A 26,982-nucleotide genomic window follows, 5' to 3' on the forward strand; every position below is an offset into this window, starting at 1 on the left:
CCTTATACGTTTCACAACAAACTGCTCTTGGAAAAAGACGTTAACCGGTCCTTGCTCTCAGACAGACACAGAAAGCCTATCACCACCTCTACGAACATATTTCAATCAACCCAATATATATCATTCAACAATTATGCCTCTGTATCAATATAACTACAACTCGAGACAGAAAGGAATTTAAAAAACAATCTGACCATTTGAATAACCAGCATAGTTTTAATGACGTACAAATTGGAATGTGACAATTTCAGAGTTCCTCATTCATAAGAAGTCTGTGAGATAGTATCTCAGAAAGATCTCAAGTTTATAGCAAAAATGGTTGTAAGGGTGATTTATACCACACAATTGCAACTAGGTGCCTCAATCTGCAAGAGACCAGTCCTAGACAGATTACACAATTGGGGCAACAGCAAAGGCAGCAATTGTGTCAATCGTTTATGATTCTTCTCTAGTACTATACTTTTTCTGAGGGACAATTTGCATTATTCCTGGAGAAAATCATAGAGCTTCTACGCATGCATAGTTTCTGCTTTCTGCACGCACACACTCCCTGCACTGAGTCTACCCACAGTTCTGTTCGGAATGATCGTGCCATGACATATTGTTGCATACGTATTGCATATCCATGGCATTTATGAAGAGGTACTTTGGTATGGCAGAAAGACAGAAAAGTAGCAATGCTGAAGGCATAACATGACTGATTGTGCAGTTTGCATTGGGCTTTCTTAATGAGTGAGAGTGAAATGAGTATTGTAAGAGTGTATTTCCAGTTTATATGTAAAGATAAGTTGGGTGCTGTGACAAAAAGACTCAACCACGAAGGGACTCGAACCCTCAACCTTCTGATCCGAAGTCAGCCGCCTTATCCATTAGGCCACAAGGTCACTGACTGCAATATGTTTGGGTGTTTAGGGTTAGGTGGTATGAATGGATGTGGAACATATCAATTACAGGTGCGCAGGAGAGGATCCCATACCGTTCTTCATCTTCTTTCCATCAAAGGAGTTTTTTCAAACAATATCTAGATAATTTCCAAAGTTTCATATCTTATGATGTGCTTTTTTGCCGTTAATCCTCCTTCTTCTTTTATTGAATACTCTGTTTTATGCTGCAATGGTATTTTTGGATTATTTGAAAAGAGAATGAAACTGCTTTGACAGTAGTTCAGACTTCCCATTTATTGATTTGCTAATTTGCTCCCTGAATTAGCTTATACAAGTGACATGAACAGGGCCTTGACCTAAGCACGTACCTGAAAGCCTGTCACCACCTCTAGAAATAAAATTCACAGCAGCTCAAAACATTCATTTTGAAAGAGAATATTTCAAGTGAGTCCAAGTTTAATTTCAATAAAGAAAGTTGTATAAAATGACACGCTGCACATTTGGGTAACCAGCATGACTCTTTTCAGTGAAGAAGTGGAATGGTTCTGTTGCAATATACTATCACCCTGGCAAGCTGCTACGAGGAAGAGTAAACAATATGATTAGGTTTCAGCAAAAATGTATTAGTTCAGGGTGTGCACCTCAGATAGACTTAAACTTACACACCCTGGTCTGTGAGAGTAGTGCCCTATCCATTGCGGCATTGAGGGTAATCTGCAAGACAGAGTTCCAAAATCATCCTTTCATCTCAGTTCATGGCCACATACAGTATTTCTGCAGTCATTCGTTTCACTTTTCTGTCTTTAATTAAACTGACCATTTTAAACCTCCGGCACCCACCACTTCAATCTTACCGTTTTTGTGCTATCATAGGGCCTTGGAACTTTTGGCAAGTGGACAGAAGCAGTCAGAGAACCACATCACAATACATACTCCTTTGCCTGATTCCTTTCACAACAAATTGCTCTTGGAAAAAGACGTTAACCGGTCCTTGCTCTCAGACAGACACAGAAAGCCTATCACCACCTCTACGAACATATTTCAATCAAACCAATATATTTCATTCAACAATTATGCCTCTGTATCAATATAACTACAACTCGAGACAGAAAGGAATTTAAAAAACAATCTGCCCATTTGAATAACCAGCAGAGTTTTAAGGACGTACAAATTGGAATGTGACAATTTCAGAGTTCCTCATTCATTAGAAGTCTGTGAGATAGTATCTCAGAAAGATCTCAAGTTTATAGCAAAAATGGTTGTAAGGGTGATTTATACCACACAATCGCAACTATGTGCCTCAATCTGCAAGAGACCAGTCCTTGACAGATTACACAACTGGGGCAACAGCAAAGGCAGCAATTGTGTCAATCCTTTATGATTCTTCTCTAGTACTATACTTTTTCTGAGGGACAATTTGCATTATTCCTGGAGAAAATCATAGAGCTTCTACCCATGCATAGTTTTTGCTTTCTGCACGCACACACTCCCTGCAATGAATATACCCACAGTTCTGCTCAGAGTGATTGCGCCATGTCATATTGTTGTATACGTATTGCATATCCGTGGCATTTATGAAGAGGTACTTTGGTATGGCAGAAAGACAGAAAAGTAGCAATGCTGAATGCATAACGTGACTGATTGTGCAGTTTGCATTGGGCTTTCTTAATGAGTGAGACTGAAAGGAGTATTGTAAGAGTGTGTTTCCAGTTTGTATGTAAAGATAAGTTGGGTGCTGTGTGAAAAAGACTCAACCATGAAGGGACTCGAACCCTCATTCTTCTGATCCGAAGTCAGGCGCCTTATCCATTAGGCCACATGGTCACTGACTGCAATATGTTTGGGTGTTTAGGGTTAGGTGGTATGAATGGATGTGGAACATATCAATTACAGGTGCGCAGGACAGGATCCCATACCGTTCTTCATCTTCTTTCCATCAAAGGAGTTTTTTCAAACAATATCTAGATAATTTCCAAAGTTTCATATCTTATGCTGTGCTTTTTTGCCATTAATCCTCCTTTCTTCTTTTATTGAATACGCTGTTTTATGCTGCAATGGTATTTTTGGATTATTTGAAAAGAGAATGAAACTGCTTTGACAGTAGTTCAGACTTCCCATTTTTTGACTTGCTAATTTGCTCCCTGAATTAGCTTATACAAGTGACATGAACAGGGCCTTGACCTAATCACGTACCTGAAAGCCTGTCACCACCTCTAGAAATAAAATTCACAGCAGCTCAAAACATTCATTTTGAAAGAGAATATTTGAAGTGAGTCCAAGTTTAATTTCAATAAAGAAAGCTGTATAAAATGACACGCTGCACATTTGGGTAACCAGCATGACTCTTTTCAGTGAAGAAGTGGATTGGTTCTGTTGCAATATACTATCACCCTGGCAAGCTGCTACGAGGAAGAGTAAACAATATGATTAGGTTTCAGCAAAAATGTATTAGTTCAGGGTGTGCACCTCAGATAGACTTAAACTTACACACCCTGGTCTGTGAGAGTAGTGCCCTATCGATTGCGGCATTGAGGGTAATCTGCAAGACAGAGTTCCAAAATCATCCTTTCATCTCAGTTCATGGCCACATACAGTATTTCTGCAGTCATTCGTTTCACTTTTCTGTCTTTAATTAAACTGACCATTTTAAACCTCCGGCACCCACCACTTCAATCTTACCATTTTTGTGCTATCATAGGGCCTTGGAACTTTTGGCAAGTGGACAGAAGCAGTCAGAGAACCACATCACAATACATACTCCTTTGCCTGATACCTTTCACAACAAACTGCTCTTGGAAAAAGACGTTAACCGGTTCTTGCTCTCAGACAGACACAGAAAGCCTATCACCACCTCTACGAACATATTTCAATCAAACCAATATATATCATTCAACAATTATGCCTCTGTATCAATATAACTACAACTCGAGACAGAAAGGAATTTAAAAAACAATCTGCCCATTTGAATAACCAGCATAGTTTTAAGGATGTGCAAATTGGAATGTGACAATTTCAGAGTTCCTCATTCATAAGAAGTCTGTGAGATAGTATCTCAGAAAGATCTCAAGTTTATAGCAAAAATGGTTGCAAGGGTGATTTTTACCACACAATTGCAACTAGGTGCCTCAATCTGCAAGAGACCAGTCCTTGACAGATTACACAACTGGGGCAACAGCAAAGGCAGCAATTGTGTCAATCGTTTATGATTCTTCTCTAGTACTATACTTTTTCTGAGGGACAATTTGCATTATTCCTTGAGAAAATCATAGAGCTTCTACCCATGCATAGTTTCTGCTTTCTGCACGCACACACTCCCTGCACTGAGTCTACCCACAGTTCTGTTCGGAATGATTGTGCCATGACATATTGTTGTATACGTATTGCATATCCGTGGCATTTATGAAGAGGTACTTTGGTATGGCAGAAAGACAGAAAAGTAGCAATGCTGAAGGCATAACGTGACTGATTGTGCAGTTTGCAGTGGGCTTTCTTAATGAGTGAGAGTGAAAGGAGTATTTTAAGAGTGTGTTTCCAGTTTGTATGTAAAGATAAGTTGGGTGCTGTGAGAAAAAGACTCAACCATGAAGGGACTCGAATCCTCAATCCTCTGATCCGAAGTCAGAAGCATTATCCATTAGGCCACATGGTCACTGACTTCAATTTGTTTGGGTGTTTAGGGTTAGGTGGTATGAATGGATGTGGAACATATCAATTACAGGTGCGCAGGACAGGATCCCATACCGTTCTTCATCTTCTTTCCATCAAAGGAGTTTTTTCAAACAATATCTAGATAATTTCCAAAGTTTCATATCGTATGCTGTGCTTTTTTGCCGTTAATCCTCCTTTCTTCTTTTATTGAATACTCTGTTTCATGCTGCAATGGTATTTTTGGATTATTTGAAAAGAGAATGAAACTGCTTTGACAGTAGTTCAGACTTCCCATTTCTTGACTTGCTAATTTGCTCCCTGAATTAGCTTATACAAGTGACATGAACAGGGCCTTGACCTAAGCACATACCTGAAAGCCTGTCACCACCTCTAGAAATAAAATTCACAGCAGCTCAAAACATTCATTTTGAAAGAGAATATTTCAAGTGAGTCCAAGTTTAATTTCAATAAAGAAAGCTGTATAAAATGACACGCTGCACATTTGGGTAACCAGCATGACTCTTTTCAGTGAAGAAGTGGAATGGTTCTGTTGCAATATACTATCACCCTGGCAAGCTGCTACGAGGAAGAGTAAACAATATGATTAGGTTTCAACAAAAATGTATTAGTTCAGGGTGTGCACCTCAGATAGACTTAAACTTACACGACCTGGTCTGTGAGAGTAGTGCCCTATCCATTGCGGCATTGAGGGTAATCTGCAAGACAGAGTTCCAAAATCATCCTTTCATCTCAGTTCATGGCCACATACAGTATTTCTGCAGTCATTCGTTTCACTTTTCTGTCTTTAATTAAACTGACCATTTTAAACCTCCGGCACCCACCACTTCAATCTTACAGTTTTTGTGCTATCATAGGGCCTTGGAACTTTTGGCAAGTGGACAGAAGCAGTCAGAGAACCACATCACAATACATACTCCTTTGCCTGATACCTTTCACAACAAACTGCTCTTGGAAAAAGACGTTAACCGGTTCTTGCTCTCAGACAGACACAGAAAGCCTATCACCACCTCTACGAACATATTTCAATCAAACCAATATATATCATTCAACAATTATGCCTCTGTATCAATATAACTACAACTCGAGACAGAAAGGAATTTAAAAAACAATCTGCCCATTTGAATAACCAGCATAGTTTTAAGGACGTACAAATTGGAATGTGACAATTTCAGAGTTCCTCATTCATAAGAAGTCTGTGAGATAGTATCTCAGAAAGATCTCAAGTTTATAGCAAAAATGGTAGTAAGGGTGATTTTTACCACACAATTGCAACTAGGTGCCTCAATCTGCAAGAGGCCAGTCCTTGACAGATTACACAACTGGGGCAACAGCAAAGGCAGCAATTGTGTCAATCGTTTATGATTCCTCTCTAGGACTATACTTTTTCTGAGGGACAATTTGCATTATTCCTGGAGAAAATCATAGAGCTTCTACCCATGCATAGTTTCTGCTTTCTGCACGCACACACTCCCTGCACTGAGTCTACCCACAGTTCTGTTCGGAATGATTGTGCCATGACATATTGTTGTATGCGTATTGCATATCCGTGGCATTTATGAAGAGGTACTTTGGTATGGCAGAAAGACAGAAAAGTAGCAATGCTGAAGGCATAACATGACTGATTGTGCAGTTTGCATTGGGCTTTCTTAATGAGTGAGAGTGAAATGAGTATTGTAAGAGTGTATTTCCAGTTTGTATGTAAAGATAAGTTGGGTGCTGTGACAAAAAGACTCAACCATGAAGGGACTCGAACCCTCAATCTTCTGATCCGAAGTCAGACGCCTTATCCATTAGGCCACATGGTCACTGACTGCAATATGTTTGGGTGTTTAGGGTTAGGTGGTATGAATGGATGTGGAACATATCAATTACAGGTGCGCAGGACAGGATCCCATACCGTTCTTCATCTTCTTTCCATCAAAGGAGTTTTTTCAAACAATATCTAGATAATTTCCAAAGTTTCATATCTTATGATGTGCTTTTTTGCCGTTAGTCCTCCTTCTTCTTTTATTGAATACTCTGTTTTATGCTGCAATGGTATTTTTGGATTATTTGAAAAGAGAATGAAACTGCTTTGACAGTAGTTCAGACTTCCCATTTATTGACTTGCTAATTTGCTCCCTGAATTAGCTTATACAAGTGACATGAACAGGGCCTTGACCTAAGCACGTACCTGAAAGCCTGTCACCACCTCTAGAAATAAAATTCACAGCAGCTCAAAACATTCATTTTGAAAGAGAATATTTCAAGTGAGTCCAAGTTTCATTTCAATAAAGAAAGCTGTATAAAATGACACGCTGCACATTTGGGTAACCAGCATGACTCTTTTCAGTGAAGAAGTGGAATGGTTCTGTTGCAATATACTATCACCCTGGCAAGCTGCTACGAGGAAGAGTAAACAATATGATTAGGTTTCAGCAAAAATGTATTAGTTCAGGGTGTGCACCTCAGATAGACTTAAACTTACACACCCTGGTCTGTGAGAGTAGTGCCCTATCCATTGCGGCATTGAGGGTAATCTGCAAGACAGAGTTCCAAAATCATCCTTTCATCTCAGTTCATGGCCACATACAGTATTTCTGCAGTCATTCGTTTCACTTTTCTGTCTTTAATTAAACTGACCATTTTAAACCTCCGGCACCCACCACTTCAATCTTACCGTTTTTGTGCTATCATAGGGCCTTGGAACTTTTGGCAAGTGCACAGAAGCAGTCAGAGAACCACATCACAATACATACTCCTTTGCCTGATACCTTTCACAACAAACTGATCTTGGAAAAAGACTTTAACCGGTCCTTGCTCTCAGACAGACACAGAAAGCCTATGACCACCTCTACGAACATATTTCAATCAAACCAATATATATCATTCAACAATTATGCCTCTGTATCAATATAACTACAACTCGAGACAGAAAGGAATTTAAAAAACAATCTGTCCATTTGAATAACCAGCATAGTTTTAAGGACGTACAAATTGGAATGTGACAATTTCAGAGTTCCTCATTCATAAGAAGTCTGTGGGATAGTATCTCAGAAAGATCTCAAGTTTATAGCAAAAATGGTTGTAAGGGTGATTTATACCACACAATTGCAACTAGGTGCCTCAATCTGCAAGAGACCAGTCCTTGACAGATTACACAATTGGGGCAACAGCAAAGGCAGCAATTGTGTCAATCCTTTATGATTCTTCTCCAGTACTATATTTTTTCTGAGGGACAATTAGCATTATTCCGGGAGAAAATCATAGAGCTTCTACGCATGCATAGTTTCTGCTTTCTGCACGCACACACTCCCTGCACTGCATCTACCCACAGTTCTGTTAAGAATGATTGTGCCATGTCATATTGTTGCATACGTATTGCATATCCGTGGCATTTATAAAGAGGTACTTTGGTATGGCAGAAAGACAGAAAAGTAGCAATGCTGAAGGCATAACGTGACTGATTGTGCAGTTTGCATTGGGCTTTCTTAATGAGTGAGAGTGAAAGGAGTATTGTAAGAGTGTGTTTCCAGTTTGTATGTAAAGATAAGTTGGGTGCTGTGAGAAAAAGACTCAACCACGAAGGGACTCGAACCCTCAATCTTCTGATCCAAAGTCAGACACCTTATCCATTAGGCCACATGGTGACTGACTGCAATATGTTTGGGTGTTTAGGGTTAGATGTATGATTGGATGTGGAACATATCAATTACAGGTGCGCAGGACAGGATCCCATACCGTTCTTCATCTTCTTTCCATCAAAGGAGTTTTTTCAAATAATATCTAGATAATTTCCAAAGTTTCATATCTTATGATGTGCTTTTTTTTCGTTAATCATCCTTTCTTCTTTTATTGAATACTCTGTTTTATGCTGCAATGGTATTTTTGGATTATTTGAAAAGAGAATGAAACTGCTTTGACATTAGTTCAGACTTCCCATTTCTTGACTTGCTAATTTGCTCCCTGAATTAGCTTATACAAGTGACATGAACAGGGCCATAACCTAAGCACGTACCTGAAAGCCTGTCACCATCTTTAGAAATAAAATTCACAGCAGCTCAAAACATTCATTTTGAAAGAGAATATTTCAAGTGAGTCCAAGTTTAATTTCAATAAAGAAAGCTGTATAAAATGACACGCTGCACATTTGGGTAACCAGCATGACTCTTTTCAGTGAAGAAGTGGAATGGTTCTGTTGCAATATACTATCACCCTGTCAAGCTGCTACGAGGAAGAGTAAACAATATGATTAGGTTTCAGCAAAAATGTATTAGTTCAGGGTGTGCACCTCAGATAGACTTAAACTTACACACCCTGGTCTGTGAGAGTAGTGCCCTATCCATTGCGGCATTGAGGGTAATCTGCAAGACAGAGTTCCAAAATCATCCTTTCATCTCAGTTCTTGGCCACATACAGTATTTCTGCAGTCATTCGTTTCACTTTTCTGTCTTTAATTAAACTGACCATTTTAAACCTCCGGCACCCACCACTTCAATCTTACCGTTTTTGTGCTATCATAGGGCCTTGGAACTTTTGGCAAGTGGACAGAAACAGTCAGAGAACCACATCACAATACATACTCCTTTGCCTGATACCTTTCACAACAAACTGCTCTTGGAAAAAGACGTTAACCGGTCCTTGCTCTCAGAAAGACACAGAAAGCCTATCACCACCTCTACGAACATATTTCAATCAAACCAATATATATCATTCAACAATTATGCCTCTGTATCAATATAACTACAACTCGAGACAGAAAGGAATTTAAAAAACAATCTGCCCATTTGAATAACCAGCATAGTTTTAAGGACGTACAAATTGGAATGTGACAATTTCAGAGTTCCTCATTCATAAGAAGTCTGTGAGATAGTATCTCAGAAAGATCTCAAGTTTATAGCAAAAATGGTTGTAAGGGTGATTTTTACCACACAATTGCAACTAGGTGCCTCAATCTGCAAGAGACCAGTCCTTGACAGATTACACAACTGGGGCAACAGCAAAGGCATCAATTGTGTCAATCCTTTATGATTCTTCTCTAGTACTATCCTTTTTCTGAGGGACAATTTGCATTATTGCTGGAGAAAATCATAGAGTTACTACGCATGCATAGTTTCTGCTTTCTGCACGCACACACTCCCTGCACTGAATCTACCCACAGTTCTGTTAAGAATGATTGTGCCATGTCATATTGTTGTATACGTATTGCATATCCGTGGCATTTATGAAGAGGTACTTTGGTATGGCAGAAAGACAGAAAAGTAGCAATGCTGAAGGCATAACGTGACTGATTGTGCAGTTTGCATTGGGCTTTCTTAATGAGTGAGAGTGAAAGGAGTATTGTAAGAGTGTGTTTCCAGTTTGTATGTAAAGATAAGTTGGGTGCTGTGAGAAAAAGACTCAACCACGAAGGGACTCGAACCCTCAATCTTCTGATCCAAAGTCAGACACCTTATCCATTAGGCCACATGGTGACTGACTGCAATATGTTTGGGTGTTTAGGGTTAGATGTATGATTGGATGTGGAACATATCAATTACAGGTGCGCAGGACAGGATCCCATACAGTTCTTCATCTTCATTCCATCAAAGGAGTTTTTTCAAACAATATCTAGATAATTTCCAAAGTTTCATATCTTATGATGTGCTTTTTTGCCGTTAATCCTCCTTTCTTCTTTGATAGAATACTCTGTTTTATGCTGCAATGGTATTTTTGGATTATTTGAAAAGAGAATGAAACTGCTTTGACAGTAGTTCAGACTTCCCATTTCTTGACTTGCTAATTTGCTCCCTGAATTAGCTTATACAAGTGACATGAACAGGGCCTTGACCTAAGCACGTACCTGAAAGCCTGTCACCACCTCTAGAAATAAAATTCACAGCAGCTCAAAACATTCATTTTGAAAGAGAAAATTTCAAGTGAGTCCAAGTTTAATTTCAATAAAGAAAGCTGCATAAAATGACACGCTGCACATTTGGGTAACCAGCATGACTCTTTTCAGTGAAGAAGTGGAATGGTTCTGTTGCAATATACTATCACCCTGGTAAGCTGCTACGAGGAAGAGTAAACAATATGATTAGGTTTCAGCAAAAATGTATTAGTTCAGGGTGTGCACCTCAGATAGACTTAAACTTACACACCCTGGTCTGTGAGAGTAGTGCCCTATCCATTGCGGCATTGAGGGTAATCTGCAAGACAGAGTTCCAAAATCATCCTTTCATCTCAGTTCATGGCCACATACAGTATTTCTGCAGTCATTCGTTTCACTTTTCTGTCTTTAATTAAACTGACCATTTTAAACCTCCGGCACCCACCACTTCAATCTCACCGTTTTTGTGCTATCATAGGGCCTTGGAACTTTTGGCAAGTGGACAGAAGCAGTCAGAGAACCACACCACAATGCATACCCCTTTGCCTGATACCTTTCACAACAACTGCTCTTGGAAAAAGACGTTAACCGGTCCTTGCTCTCAGACAGACACAGAAAGCCTATCACCACCTCTACGAACATATTTCAATCAAACCAATATCTATCATTGAACAATTATGCCTCTGTATCAATATAACTACAACTCGAGACAGAAAGGAATTTAAAAAACAATCTGCCCATTTGAATAACCAGCATAGTTTTAAGGATGTACAAATTGGAATGTGACAATTTCAGAGTTCCTCATTCATAAGAAGTCTGTGAGATAGTATCTCAGAAAGATCTCAAGTTTATAACAAAAATGGTTGTAAGGGTGATTTTTACCACACAATTGCAACTAGGTGCCTCAATCTGCAAGAGACCACTCCTTGACAGATTACACAACTGGGGAAACAGCAAAGGCAGCAATTGTGTCAATCCTTTATGATTCTTCTCTAGTACTATCCTTTTTCTGAGGGACAATTTGCATTATTCCTGGAGAAAATCATAGAGCTTCTACGCATGCATAGTTTCTGCTTTCTGCACGCACACACTCCCTGCACTGAATCTACCCACAGTTCTGTTAAGAATGATTGTGCCATGTCATATTGTTGTATACGTATTGCATATCCGTGGCATTTATGAAGAGGTACTTTGGTATGGCAGAAAGACAGAAAAGTAGCATTGCTGAAGGCATAACGTGACTGATTGTGCAGTTTGCATTGGGCTTTCTTAATGAGTGAGAGTGAAAGGAGTATTGTAAGAGTGTTTTTCCAGTTTGTATGTAAAGATAAGTTGGGTGCTGTGAGAAAAAGACTCAACCACGAAAGGACTCGAACCCTCAACCTTCTGATCCGAAGTCAGACGACTTATCCATTAGGCCACATGGTGACTGACTGCAACATGTTTGGGTGTTTAGGGTTAGGTGTATGATTGGATGTGGAACATATCAATTACAGGTGCGCAGGACAGGATCCCATACCGTTCTTCATCTTCTTTCCATCAAAGGAGTTTTTTCAAACAATATCTAGATAATTTCCAAAGTTTCATATCTTATGATGTGCTTTTTTGCCGTTAATCCTCCTTTCTTCTTTGATAGAATACTCTGTTTTATGCTTCAATGGTATTTTTGGATTATTTGAAAAGAGAATGAAACTGCTTTGACAGTAGTTCAGACTTCCCATTTCTTGACTTGCTAATTTGCTCCCTGAATTAGCTTATACAAGTGACATGAACAGGGCCTTGACCTAAGCACGTACCTGAAAGCCTGTCACCACCTCTAGAAATAAAATTCACAGCAGCTCAAAACATTCAGTTTGAAAGAGAATATTTCAAGTGAGTCCAAGTTGAATTTCAATAAAGAAAGCTGTATAAAATGACATGCTGCACCTTTGGGTAACCAGCATGACTCTTTTCAGTGAAGAAGTGGAATGGTTCTGTTGCAATATACTATCACCCTGTCAAGCTGCTACGAGGAAGAGTAAACAATATGATTAGGTTTCAGCAAAAATGTATTAGTTCAGGGTGTGCACCTCAGATAGACTTAAACTTACACACCCTGGTCTGTGAGAGTAGTGCCCTATCCATTGCGGCATTGAGGGTAATCTGCAAGACAGAGTTCCAAAATCATCCTTTCATCTCAGTTCATGGCCACATACAGTATTTCTGCAGTCATTCGTTTCACTTTTCTGTCTTTAATTAAACTGACCATTTTAAACCTCCGGCACCCACCACTTCAATCTTACCGTTTTTCTGCTATCATAGGGCCTTGGAACTTTTGGCAAGTGGACAGAAGCAGTCAGAGAACCACATCACAATACATACTCCTTTGCCTGATACCTTTCACAACAAACTGCTCTTGGAAAAAGACGTTAACCGGTCCTTGCTCTCAGAAAGACACAGAAAGCCTATCACCACCTCTACGAACATATTTCAATCAAACCAATATATATCATTGAACAATTATGCCTCTGTATCAATATAACTACAACTCGAGACAGAAAGGAATTTAAAAAACAATCTGCCCATTTGAATAACCAGCATAGTTTTAAGGACGTACGAATTGGAATGTGACAATTTCAGAGTTCCTCATTCATAAGAAGTCTGTGAGATAGTATCTCAGAAAGATCTCAAGTTTATAGCAAAAATGGTTGTAAGGGTGATTTTTACCACACAATTGCAACTAGGTGCCTCAATCTGCAAGAGACCAGTCCTTGACAGATTACACAACTGGGGCAACAGCAAAGGCATCAATTGTGTCAATCCTTTATGATTCTTCTCTAGTACTATCCTTTTTCTGAGGGACAATTTGCATTATTCCTGGAGAAAATCATAGAGTTTCTACGCATGCATAGTTTCTGATTTCTGCACGCACACTCCCTGCACTGCATCTACCCACAGTGCTGTTAAGAATGATTGTGCCGTGTCATATTGTTGCATACGTATTGCATATCCGTGGCATTTATGAAGAGGTACTTTGGTATGGCAGAAAGACAGAAAAGTAGCAATGCTGAAGGCATAACGTGACTGATTGTGCAGTTTGCATTGGGCTTTCTTAATGAGTGAGAGTGAAAGGAGTATTGTAAGAGTGTGCCTCCAGTTTGTATGTAAAGATAAGTTGGGTGCTGTGAGAAAAAGACTCAACCACGAAGGGACTCGAACCCTCAATCTTCTGATCCGAAGTGAGATGCCTTATCCAGTAGGCCACATGGTCACTGACTGCAATATGTTTGGCTGTTTAGGGTTAGGTGGTATGATTGGATGTGGAACATATCAATTACAGGTGCGCAGGACTGAATCCCATACCGTTCTTCATCTTCTTTCCATCAAAGGAGTTTTTTCAAACAATATCTAGATAATTTCCAAAGTTTCATATCTTATGATGTCCTTTTTTGCCGTTAATCCTCCTTTCTTCTTTTATTGAATACTCTGTTTTATGCTGCAATGGTATTTTTGGATTATTTGAAAAGAGAATGAAACTGCTTTGACATTAGTTCAGACTTCCCATTTCTTGACTTGCTAATTTGCTCCCTGAATTAGCTTATACAAGTGACATGAACAGGGCCTTGACCTAAGCACGTACCTGAAAGCCTGTCACCATCTTTAGAAATAAAATTCACAGCAGCTCAAGACATTCATTTTGAAAGAGAATATTTCAAGTGAGTCCAAGTTTAATTTCAATAAAGAAAGCTGTATAAAATGACACGCTGCACATTTGGGTAACCAGCATGACTCTTTTCAGTGAAGAAGTGGAAAGGTTCTGTTGCAATATACTATCACCCTGTCAAGCTGCTACGAGGAAGAGTAAACAATATGATTAGGTTTCAGCAAAAATGTATTAGTTCAGGGTGTGCACCTCAGATAGACTTAAACTTACACACCCTGGTCTGTGAGAGTAGTGCCCTATCCATTGCGGCATTGAGGGTAATCTGCAAGACAGAGTTCCAAAATCATCCTTTCATCTCAGTTCTTGGCCACATACAGTATTTCTGCAGTCATTCGTTTCACTTTTCTGTCTTTAATTAAACTGACCATTTTAAACCTCCGGCACCCACCACTTCAATCTTACCGTTTTTGTGCTATCATAGGGCCTTGGAACTTTTGGCAAGTGGACAGAAACAGTCAGAGAACCACATCACAATACATACTCCTTTGCCTGATACCTTTCACAACAAACTGCTCTTGGAAAAAGACGTTAACCGGTCCTTGCTCTCAGAAAGACACAGAAAGCCTATCACCACCTCTACGAACATATTTCAATCAAACCAATATATATCATTCAACAATTATGCCTCTGTATCAATATAACTACAACTCGAGACAGAAAGGAATTTAAAAAACAATCTGCCCATTTGAATAACCAGCATAGTTTTAAGGACGTACAAATTGGAATGTGACAATTTCAGAGTTCCTCATTCATAAGAAGTCTGTGAGATAGTATCTCAGAAAGATCTCAAGTTTATAGCAAAAATGGTTGTAAGGGTGATTTTTACCACACAATTGCAACTAGGTGCCTCAATCTGCAAGAGACCAGTCCTTGACAGATTACACAACTGGGGCAACAGCAAAGGCATCAATTGTGTCAATCCTTTATGATTCTTCTCTAGTACTATCCTTTTTCTGAGGGACAATTTGCATTATTCCTGGAGAAAATCATAGAGTTTCTACGCATGCATAGTTTCTGATTTCTGCACGCACACTCCCTGCACTGCATCTACCCACAGTGCTGTTAAGAATGATTGTGCCGTGTCATATTGTTGCATACGTATTGCATATCTGTGGCATTTATGAAGAGGTACTTTGGTATGGCAGAAAGACAGAAAAGTAGCAATGCTGAAGGCATAACGTGACTGATTGTGCAGTTTGCATTGGGCTTTCTTAATGAGTGAGAGTGAAAGGAGTATTGTAAGAGTGTGCCTCCAGTTTGTATGTAAAGATAAGTTGGGTGCTGTGAGAAAAAGACTCAACCACGAAGGGACTCGAACCCTCAATCTTCTGACCCGAAGTGAGATGCCTTATCCAGTAGGCCACATGGTCACTGACTGCAATATGTTTGGCTGTTTAGGGTTAGGTGGTATGATTGGATGTGGAACATATCAATTACAGGTGCGCAGGACTGAATCCCATACCGTTCTTCATCTTCTTTCCATCAAAGGAGTTTTTTCAAACAATATCTAGATAATTTCCAAAGTTTCATATCTTATGATGTCCTTTTTTGCCGTTAATCCTCCTTTCTTCTTTTATTGAATACTCTGTTTTATGCTGCAATGGTATTTTTGGATTATTTAAAAAGAGAATGAAACTGCTTTGACATTAGTTCAGACTTCCCATTTCTTGACTTGCTAATTTGCTCCCTGAATTAGCTTATACAAGTGACACGAACAGGGCCTTGACCTAAGCACGTACCTGAAAGCCTGTCACCACCTTTAGAAATAAAATTCACAGCAGCTCAAAACATTCATTTTGAAAGAGAATATTTCAAGTGAGTCCAAGTTTAATTTCAATAAAGAAAGCTGTATAAAATGACATGGTGCACATTTGGGTAACCAGCATGACTCTTTTCAGTGAAGAAGTGGAATGGTTCTGTTGCAATATACTATCACCCTGGCAAGCTGCTACGAGGAAGAGTAAACAATATGATTAGGTTTCAGCAAAAATGTATTAGTTCAGGGTGTGCACCTCAGATAGACTTAAACTTACACACCCTGGTCTATGAGAGTAGTGCCCTATCCATTGCGGCATTGAGGGAAATCTGCAAGACAGAGTTCCAAAATCATCCTTTCATCTCAGTTCATGGCCACATACAGTATTTCTGCAGTCATTCGTTTCACTTTTCTGTCTTTAATTAAACTGACCATTTTAAACCTCCGGCACCCACCACTTCAATCTTACGATTTTTGTGCTATCATAGGGCCTTGGAACTTTTGGCAAGTGGACAGAAGCAGTCAGAGAACCACATCACAATACATACTCCTTTGCCTGATACCTTTCACAACAAACTGCTCTTGGAAAAAGACGTTAACCGGTCCTTGCTCTCAGACAGACACAGAAAGCCTATCACCACCTCTACGAACATATTTCAATCAAGCCAATATCTATCATTCAACAATTATGCCTCTGTATCAATATAACTACAACTAGAGACAGAAAGGAATTTAAAAAACAATCTGCCCATTTGAATAACCAGCATAGTTTTAAGGACGTACAAATTGGAATGTGACAATTTCAGAGTTCCTCATTCATAAGAAGTCTGTGAGATAGTATCTCAGAAAGATCTCAAGTTTATAGCAAAAATGGTTGTAAGGGTGATTTTTACCACACAATTGCAACTAGGTGCCTCAATCTGCAAGAGACCAGTCCTTGACAGATTACACAACTGGGGCAACAGCAAAGGCATCAATTGTGTCAATCCTTTATGATTCTTCTCTAGTACTATACTTTTTCTGAGGGACAATTTGCATTATTGCTGGAGAAAATCATAGAGTTACTACGCATGCATAGTTTCTGCTTTCTGCACGCACACACTCCCTGCACTGAATCTACCCACAGTTCTGTTAAGAATGATTGTGCCATGTCATATTGTTGTATACGTATTGCATATCCGTGGCATTTATGAAGAGGTACTTTGGTATGACAGAAAGACAGAAAAGTAGCAATGCTGAAGGCATAACGTGACTGATTGTGCAGTTTGCATTGGGCTTTCTTAATGAGTGAGAGTGAAAGGAGTATTGTAAGAGTGTGTTTCCAGTTTGTATGTAAAGATAAGTTGGGTGCTGTGAGAAAAAGACTCAACCACGAAGGGACTTGAACCCTCAATCTTCTGATCCAAAGTCAGACACCTTATCCATTAGGCCACATGGTGACTGACTGCAATATGTTTGGGTGTTTAGGGTTAGATGTATGATTGGATGTGGAACATATCAATTACAGGTGCGCAGGACAGGATCCCATACCGTTCTTTATCTTCTTTCCATCAAAGGAGTTTTTTCAAACAATATCTAGATAATTTCCAAAGTTTCATATCTTATGATGTGCTTTTTGCCGTTAATCCTCCTTTCTTCTTTGATAGAATACTCTGTTTTATGCTGCAATGGTATTTTTGGATTATTTGAAAAGAGAATGAAACTGCTTTGACAGTAGTTCAGACTTCCCATTTCTTGACTTGCTAATTTGCTCCCTGAATTAGCTTATACAAGTGACATGAACAGGGCCTTGACCTAAGCACGTACCTGAAAGCCTGTCACCACCTCTAGAAATAAAATTCACAGCAGCTCAAAACATTCATTTTGAAAGAGAATATTTCAAGTGAGTCCAAGTTTAATTTCAATAAAGAAAGCTGCATAAAATGACACGCTGCAAATTTGGGTAACCAGCATGACTCTTTTCAGTGAAGAAGTGGAATGGTTCTGTTGCAATATACTATCACCCTGGTAAGCTGCTACGAGGAAGAGTAAACAATATGATTAGGTTTCAGCAAAAATGTATTAGTTCAGGGTGTGCACCTCAGATAGACTTAAACTTACACACCCTGGTCTGTGAGAGTAGTGCCCTATCCATTGCGGCATTGAGGGTAATCTGCAAGACAGAGTTCCAAAATCATCCTTTCATCTCAGTTCATGGCTACATACAGTATTTCTGCAGTCATTCGTTTCACTTTTCTGTCTTTAATTAAACTGACCATTTTAAACCTCCGGCACCCACCACTTCAATCTTACCGTTTTTGTGCTATCATAGGGCCTTGGAACTTTTGGCAAGTGGACAGAAGCAGTCAGAGAACCACATCACAATACATACTCCTTTGCCTGATACCTTTCACAACAAACTGCTCTTGGAAAAAGACGTTAACCGGTCCTTGCTCTCAGACAGACACAGAAAGCCTATCACCACCTCTACGAACATATTTCAATCAAACCAATATATATCATTCAACAATTATGCCTCTGTATCAATATAACTACAACTCGAGACAGAAAGGAATTTAAAAAACAATCTGCCCATTTGAATAACCAGCAGAGTTTTAAGGACGTACAAATTGGAATGTGACAATTTCAGAGTTCCTCATTCATAAGAAGTCTGTGAGATAGTATCTCAGAAAGATCTCAAGTTTATAGCAAAAATGGTTGTAAGGGTGATTTTTACCACACAATTGCAAGTAGGTGCCTCAATCTGCAAGAGACCAGTCCTTGACAGATTACACAACTGGGGCAACAGCAAAGGCATCAATTGTGTCAATCCTTTATGATTCTTCTCTAGTACTATCCTTTTTCTGAGGGACAATTTGCATTATTGCTGGAGAAAATCATAGAGTTACTACGCATGCATAGTTTCTGCTTTCTGCACGCACACACTCCCTGCACTGAATCTACCCACAGTTCTGTTAAGAATGATTGTGCCATGTCATATTGTTGTATACGTATTGCATATCCGTGGCATTTATGAAGAGGTACTTTGGTATGGCAGAAAGACAGAAAAGTAGCAATGCTGAAGGCATAACGTGACTGATTGTGCAGTTTGCATTGGGCTTTCTTAATGAGTGAGAGTGAAAGGAGTATTGTAAGAGTGTGTTTCCAGTTTGTATGTAAAGATAAGTTGGGTGCTGTGAGAAAAAGACTCAACCACGAAGGGACTCGAACCCTCAATCTTCTGATCCAAAGTCAGACACCTTATCCATTAGGCCACATGGTGACTGACTGGAATATGTTTGGGTGTTTAGGGTTAGATGTATGATTGGATGTGGAACATATCAATTACAGGTGCGCAGGACAGGATCCCATACCGTTCTTCATCTTCTTTCCATCAAAGGAGTTTTTTCAAACAATATCTAGATAATTTCCAAAGTTTCATATCTTATGCTGTGCTTTTTTGCCGTTAATCCTCCTTTCTTCTTTTATTGAATACTCTGTTTCATGCTGCAATGGTATTTTTGGATTATTTGAAAAGAGAATGAAACTGCTTTGACAGTAGTTCAGACTTCCCATTTCTTGACTTGCTAATTTGCTCCCTGAATTAGCTTATACAAGTGACATGAACAGGGCCTTGACCTAAGCACGTACCTGAAAGCCTGTCACCACCTCTAGAAATAAAATTCACAGCAGCTCAAAACATTCATTTTGAAAGAGAATATTTGAAGTGAGTCCAAGTTTAATTTCAATAAAGAAAGCTGTATAAAATGACACGCTGCACATTTGGGTAACCAGCATGACTCTTTTCAGTGAAGAAGTGGAATGGTTCTGTTGCAATATCCTATCACCCTGGCAAGCTGCTACGAGGAAGAGTAAACAATATGATTAGGTTTCAACAAAAATGTATTAGTTCAGGGTGTGCACCTCAGATAGACTTAAACTTACACACCCTGGTCTGTGAGAGTAGTTGTGAGAAAACAGGGCTGATTGCAGAGGCCCCATAACTTTTTGCCCCCATTTTCCACTTTTTGCTGGTGTTTTCCTGACTTTAAAGGTGCCCTGGGTACTGCTAACCAGTCCCAGGGTCTGTGCTCTGTGTAAAATGGATATGCAAATTAGGCTAATTATAATTGGCTAAGTTAACCTACCTATAAGTCCCTAGTATATGGTAGGGCATGTAGGTTTAGGGACCACAGCATAGGTGGTGCACACCTAGGTGCATTGCTGAGGTGCCCAGTGTCATTTTAAAAGCAAGCCTGCCTTGCTGGCTGCTTTTAAATTAAAGTTATATGCAAATTCGACTTTGGAATTAAAGGTACTTCCAAAGTCTTAAACTACCTTATTTTTACATATAAGTCACCCCTAAGGTGTGCCCTATGTGCCCCTAGGGCTGGGTGCCATGTAACTATAAGCAGGGACTTTATAAAAATAGATTTATAAGCCCTGGTGAGGTAAAAACAGCCAAATTCGTTTTTCCCTCATTGAAGTAAATGGCCTTCATAGGCTAGAATGGGCAGACTTTATTTTAAATTTTAAAGTCTCCTTAAATGTTACATACCAAGAATTTGGTATCAAATTGATTGTTGTAATAAATCCCACAACTTCCAGTTGTTGGATTTAATATAACTTGTCCAGGTAAAAAGTTTAGACTTTACCTAAAAAGTTGCCAATTTCAGCTCTGCATTGTTTTTGCTGCTGTGCTCTGATTGGCCAGCCTGCAGCAGCTTCTGCCAGGCTGCCTTGATGAGGTGTGAAGTGGCCTAGCTTCACACAAAGGAATGTGCTTGGGGGAGAGAATCTCCCCTCAGCAGATGGTGAGGCAGGAAGGGGGAGGGCTGCCAAACTGGTCTTCAAAGGCAGAGAAGGACATCTGGAGCACCCAGCAACACCCCCACATCCTGCAACCCCAGACAGCTAGGTGCCACCTTGATTAGATTAGGAGAGGGCAGGAGAGGGGTGTGTTTATGATTTTTAGCCACACCAGTGGGTGGGCTCAGCCAGATGTAACCTCCAAAAATCAGATTCAGCCATGTTGGATTTTTAGAGACTGTTGCCTTTTGGGATGGATTTTTGCCACACTTCCCAGAAAGTGGTCATCACAGGGGGACGACCCTGTACCTGATTGGAGAACCAGGGCCCCCCTGCTTTTCACCCAGGAGCAAGAATAAAACTGGCAGACCTGCCCCCACACCTCAGATCCCCTCCAGAATTCAACAAGAAAGGAACTAAAGAAGAAGAAGGACTGCCCTGCTGGACCCCTGGCCTGCACCTGGACCCTGCACTCAGAAGGACTGCACCAGCTGCACACTTGGGCTTCACCACAAGAAGGACTTTGCCTGGCTTCAACTGGTTCAAGGAGGGACTCCCTGTTTGCTACAGGTGAAAAATTGCTAAACCAGAGTCCCCTGCACCAACTCCTGAAGAAAGCGACCAGCTGACCACTGTCCAGTGGCCAAAAAGGAGTTTGCGCCAGGTGCATTCTGGGAGTTGAAGTCCGCACCCCCCAAGGACCATCACAGAACTTCTGGACCCTTGGGGTGAGCTGTGGACCCCAAAATAACCTTAAAAGAACATCTGGGTGAAGCCCCAGAAGTTTGGAAAAGATTTGAGAATTTTTGGAAAAAAGCTCCAGAGAGGGACCGACCCGCCGCGGAAATTCTAGCCGGCTTGCCTCAACCGCGACCCGGCCTGACTTCGTGGTTCGTCCCGGTAAAGAAAAACATCCAAAAAAGAGACTAAGTCCGAACGTAAAAAGTTGACCGGGACCTCCCAGCCATCGTATCCGAGAAGGGCTCCACGGACGTCGGATCAAGATCCAGGTTTACCCCGGTAGAAGGATTTTCATCTCGAAAAAACGACTAAGTCCGAAGGTAAAAGTCTCCACCGAGGAAACCCACATCGCGTATCCGGACAAGGGCTCCAGGAGGTCGGATTCAACTGGCAGGTTCGTCCCGGTGAAGAAAAACTTCAAAATAAAGACTAAGTCAGAAGGTAACTTTTTAACCGAGGCCTCCCGCGACCTGTAGCCGAGCAGGGCTCCATCGCGGTCGGCCTGAAAGTTTGACTTTGCCCCGGTCGAGGTGCAACCAGATGACCCGATTGGCGCTTTTTGTTTCTAAGCGCTAGAAAAGTAATAATTCTTTAAAAATTCATATCCCCGGTTCCCCTGAACCGATTTTAATCGTTTTTGTGTCATTTTAAAGATAAAAATATAAACTATTTTTATAAATTGGTTTTGGATTTTTATACTGTTTCCTGTGTTTTATTTAATTACTGTTTTGTGATATTTGAATGCTTTACACTTTGTCTCCTAAGTTAAGCCTTGACGCTCGTTGCCAAGCTACCAAGGGTTGAGCTGGGATTAATTTACTGAGACCTAACTGAACCTATGTGGAGGTTAGTGGCTTGTTGCTAGGTGTAGGTACCTACCTGCCCTACCAATAACCCATTTTCCAACATAATTGGTGGCAGCGGTGGGATCCTGTACTTGTGTTCAATATCACGTTACAGTTTTGGGTAAAACAAATTAAAAATCCTTTAAATTGTCCTAGTGCAAAAATTGTTTTTAATTTTTAATTTGGATTAATTTCAATTATTGAATTTTTGTAATTTTTCTAAATTCTTGTTTCCAATTTTTGCAAAAAGTTTTTGTTGACACAAAACTAGGGAACCATGGAGCTTGATCTGGCTAGCCTACCCACACTGACAGTAGTCCAGCTTAGGGGGTTGTGTATTGAAAGAGGGTTGCCTGCAACCACTGATCTCAGGAAGCAAATCCTGATCACATCCCTGACAGCATGGGCTGAGGCCCAAGAGGTAGAGTCAGAAGAAGCTCCAGAGGAGGGAGAAAGAAGGGAGGATGCAAGCTCTAACCACTCAGGGGAGGGAAGGCATCTGAGCCTAAGTGAGGATGAGGAAGAACGGTCCTCAGTAAATACAGTCACTAGGGGCAGACCCAAAGCTAGTGGTGGGAAGGGGGTTCTTTCAGGAGGAGAGAACCCATCCATCAGAGAAAGAGAGCTGGAGGCCCAGCTAGCATACATAGCTTTGGAAGCAGAGAAGCTGGCCCTAGAAAAGAAAAAGTGGGCATACAAAGAGAAAAGAGATGGAAGCAGCGATAAAGAAGCTGAGGTGTCCATGGGTGGGGGAGTTTGCCCCAGATTACCCAAAGGGGTGGTTCCTGCCTATGTAGAGGGGGATGACATAGATAAGTGGCTGGGGGCCTTTGAGAGGGCACTCCAAATGAGAAGGGTTAGGCCTCAATACTGGGGTTCCCTTTTGTGGGAGTTGGTCCCCAACTCAGGGAGGCATAGGCTTCTGACCTTAAGGGGGGAGGAGGCAGATTCATACCCTAGTATGAAGAGGTGCTTAGCCAAGAAGTTTGGTCTGACCCCAGAGCAATATAGAATGAAGTTCAGGGACACCCAGAAGGTCAGTACCCAGTCTTGGGTTGACTTTGTGGACATTTCACTAAAGGCACTAGAGGGCTGGATTATTGGTAACAAAGTAGATACTTATGAGGGGTTATACAATCTGATCATGAGAGAGCACATCTTGACCAATTGTACCCAAGAAAGGTTACGCCAGCATCTAGTGGACTCTAAGCAGACCAACCCTAGAGAGCTAGGGGAGGCAGCTGATGAGTGGTTGAGAACCAGGGTGGTTGTCAAGTTCCAGGGGGGAGACTCCAAGAAGGGAGGGACAGGTCCCCAAAAACCTAAGGAGGGAGGTGGTAAGCCCACCACAGAGACTCCCTCTGTACCCCAGAACCCTAAGAAGGAGGAGAGTAAATCCCACTCCCACTCTGACAAGCAGAGACAGGGAGACCCAGGGTTAAAAAAACTCTTGGACAGTAGGGCTTGCTTTGACTGTCAGCAGACAGGTCACTTCAGAGGAGATGCAGCCTGTCCAAGGAAGGTGGTTAGCACTGGGCTGTCCAGTGTAGCCATAGAGGAGGATTCCTCAGATGATGAAGTCCTCCTAGCATTGTGCTGGGAGACAGGACCAGATGGTAAGCTGGTGATCCCTGAGGGTAGGAGTAGGCACTTCCACCACATTCAAGTGAATGGGATCCCTACCACTGGCCTGAGGGACACCTGTGCCAGTCACACTATAGTGAGTGACCGGTTAGTGACGCCAGACATGTATGTCCCAGGAAAGACAAAGAAAGTCAGGATAGCCACAGGGGAGGTCACCTCCAAACCTGTAGCCATAGTGCCCCTAGAGAGGGAGGGTATCCTTGACTGGATTAGGGTGGTAGTCAGTGCTGACCTCCCCCTAGATTGTATCCTGGGCAATGACCTCCCAGAGGTGAGTCTGGTCCCAGATGGGGTGGTCGCCCAGGGCGCCCCCCCAACCCAAAGTCCTGGGGAGTCAGTCCCTACAGTTAGGAGACAGGGGTCCCCAAGAAAAGGAAAGAAGAAAAGGAAGGGTAGGCCACTCTTAAAGAGAGTTCCAGGGAGCCAAAGGCCTTCTGCCCCAGTAGGGGGGGAGCCCAGAGTTGGCACTGGTGAGGCCTCACCTGACCCCAAGGAAGTCCTGAGTAGTCAGGCAGCTGTCCAGATGCAAGGTGTTGCCCCTGCACTGACAGAAGAGAGAGTGGAAGGAGGGTGTCTGCCACAGGAGGTGGTAGTCCCCCACTCTAGACAGCAAGAGGGGTGCCAGGACCCCAAAGATGCCCCTAAAGCAGCTCAGCCACCTGTCAGTGGAGAGCTTAGGGTGTGGTTCTGGGTACTGACAGCTGTCAGTAGCCTCTGCTGGGTGCTAGCCTTCCTGGCAGCAATGTACTTGGCCTGGGAGGCAGACCCCAAGGCCAATAGCAAAGTAGGCCCCCTGACCCTATTGGTCATGGTGGGGTTGCTCAAGTGTTGGGTGACCTCTTTGGGTAAGCTAGGTGTTGCCCTAGCAAAGTTTGGAGTAGGGGAGGTGGGCACCTCACTACCCAAGTTGGAGAGAAAGGAGGAAGACCCCCCTAGAGGGAAGTTTCAGTTTGAGTTGGGTCCTTTTACTGTTGGGATGGCTTCACTACCCAGAGGGAGTGACCCTGACAGGAGGATGTAAGGCAGAGTAGGCCCTGCAAAGGGACAGCCAGTTTTCTTCACTGTCTTCCTCGCCTAACAAGCCAGGAAGACTCTCCCAGGGTTGGGCTGAGTCTCCTGGGCGTGTGGGCTGGGGGGGGGGTTGTGTGAGAAAACAGGGCTGATTGCAGAGGCCCCATAACTTTTTGCCCCCATTTTCCACTTTTTGCTGGTGTTTTCCTGACTTTAAAGGTGCCCTGGGTACTGCTAACCAGTCCCAGGGCCTGTGCTCTGTGTAAAATGGATATGCAAATTAGGCTAATTATAATTGGCTAAGTTAACCTACCTATAAGTCCCTAGTATATGGTAGGGCATGTAGGTTTAGGGACCACAGCATAGGTGGTGCACACCTAGGTGCATTGCTGAGGTGCCCAGTGTCATTTTAAAAGCAAGCCTGCCTTGCTGGCTGCTTTTAAATTAAAGTTATATGCAAATTCGACTTTGGAATTTAAGGTACTTCCAAAGTCTTAAACTACCTTATTTTTACATATAAGTCACCCCTAAGGTGTGCCCTATGTGCCCCTAGGGCTGGGTGCCATGTAACTATAAGCAGGGACTTTATAAAAATAGATTTATAAGCCCTGGTGAGGTAAAAACAGCCAAATTTGTTTTTCCCTCATTGAAGTAAATGGCCTTCATAGGCTAGAATGGGCAGACTTTATTTTAAATTTTAAAGTCTCCTTAAATGTTACATACCAAGAATTTGGTATCAAATTGATTGTTGTAATAAATCCCACAACTTCCAGTTGTTGGATTTAATATAACTTGTCCAGGTAAAAAGTTTAGACTTTACCTAAAAAGTTGCCAATTTCAGCTCTGCATTGTTTTTGCTGCTGTGCTCTGATTGGCCAGCCTGCAGCAGCTTCTGCCAGGCTGCCTTGATGAGGTGTGAAGTGGCCTAGCTTCACACAAAGGAATGTGCTTGGGGGAGAGAATCTCCCCTCAGCAGATGGTGAGGCAGGAAGGGGGAGGGCTGCCAAACTGGTCTTCAAAGGCAGAGAAGGACATCTGGAGCACCCAGCAACACACCCACATCCTGCAACCCCAGACAGCTAGGTGCCCCCTTGATTAGATTAGGAGAGGGCAGGAGAGGGGTGTGTTTATGATTTTTAGCCACACCAGTGGGTGGGCTCAGCCAGATGTAACCTCCAAAAATCAGATTCAGCCATGTTGGATTTTTAGAGACTGTTGCCTTTTGGGATGGATTTTTGCCACACTTCCCAGGAAGTGGTCATCACAGGGGGACGACCCTGTACCTGATTGGAGAACCAGGGCCCCCCTGCTTTTCACCCAGGAGCAAGAATAAAACTGGCAGACCTGCCCCCACACCTCAGATCCCCTCCAGAATTCAACAAGAAAGGAACTAAAGAAGAAGAAGGACTGCCCTGCTGGACCCCTGGCCTGCACCTGGACCCTGCACTCAGAAGGACTGCACCAGCTGCACACTTGGGCTTCACCACAAGAAGGACTTTGCCTGGCTTCAACTGGTTCAAGGAGGGACTCCCTGTTTGCTACAGGTGAAAAATTGCTAAACCAGAGTCCCCTGCACCAACTCCTGAAGAAAGCGACCAGCTGACCACTGTCCAGTGGCCAAAAAGGAGTTTGCGCCAGGTGCATTCTGGGAGTTGAAGTCCGCACCCCCCAAGGACCATCACAGAACTTCTGGACCCTTGGGGTGAGCTGTGGACCCCAAAATAACCTTAAAAGAACATCTGGGTGAAGCCCCAGAAGTTTGGAAAAGATTTGAGAATTTTTGGAAAAAAGCTCCAGAGAGGGACCGACCCGCCGAGGAAATTCTAGCCGGCTTGCCTCAACCGCGACCCGGCCTGACTTCGTGGTTCGTCCCGGTAAAGAAAAACATCCAAAAAAGAGACTAAGTCCGAACGTAAAAAGTTGACCGGGACCTCCCAGCCATCGTATCCGAGAAGGGCTCCATGGACGTCGGATCAAGATCCAGGTTTACCCCGGTAGAAGGATTTTCATCTCAAAAAAACTACTAAGTCCGAAGGTAAAAGTCTCCACCGAGGAAACCCACATCGCGTATCCGGACAAGGGCTCCAGGAGGT

At 41.9% G+C, this 26,982-nt stretch overlaps 2 non-coding genes across 2 annotated transcripts; both read right to left on the reverse strand.

The window, feature by feature from the left end:
- Positions 1–2,635: 2,635 nt before the first annotated feature.
- TRNAR-UCG (transfer RNA arginine (anticodon UCG)) lies at positions 2,636–2,708 on the reverse strand. Its single transcript has one exon. It is a non-coding gene; the product is annotated as a tRNA-Arg (tRNA).
- A 3,577-nt stretch (positions 2,709–6,285) lies between these two features.
- Positions 6,286–6,358, reverse strand: TRNAR-UCG (transfer RNA arginine (anticodon UCG)). The gene has a single exon. It is a non-coding gene; the product is annotated as a tRNA-Arg (tRNA).
- Positions 6,359–26,982: the final 20,624 nt, after the last annotated feature.

The sequence above is a fragment of the Pleurodeles waltl genome, unplaced genomic scaffold, assembly GCF_031143425.1.
Source record: "Pleurodeles waltl isolate 20211129_DDA unplaced genomic scaffold, aPleWal1.hap1.20221129 scaffold_400, whole genome shotgun sequence".
In the NCBI taxonomy this organism is placed as follows: Eukaryota; Metazoa; Chordata; class Amphibia; order Caudata; family Salamandridae; genus Pleurodeles; species Pleurodeles waltl.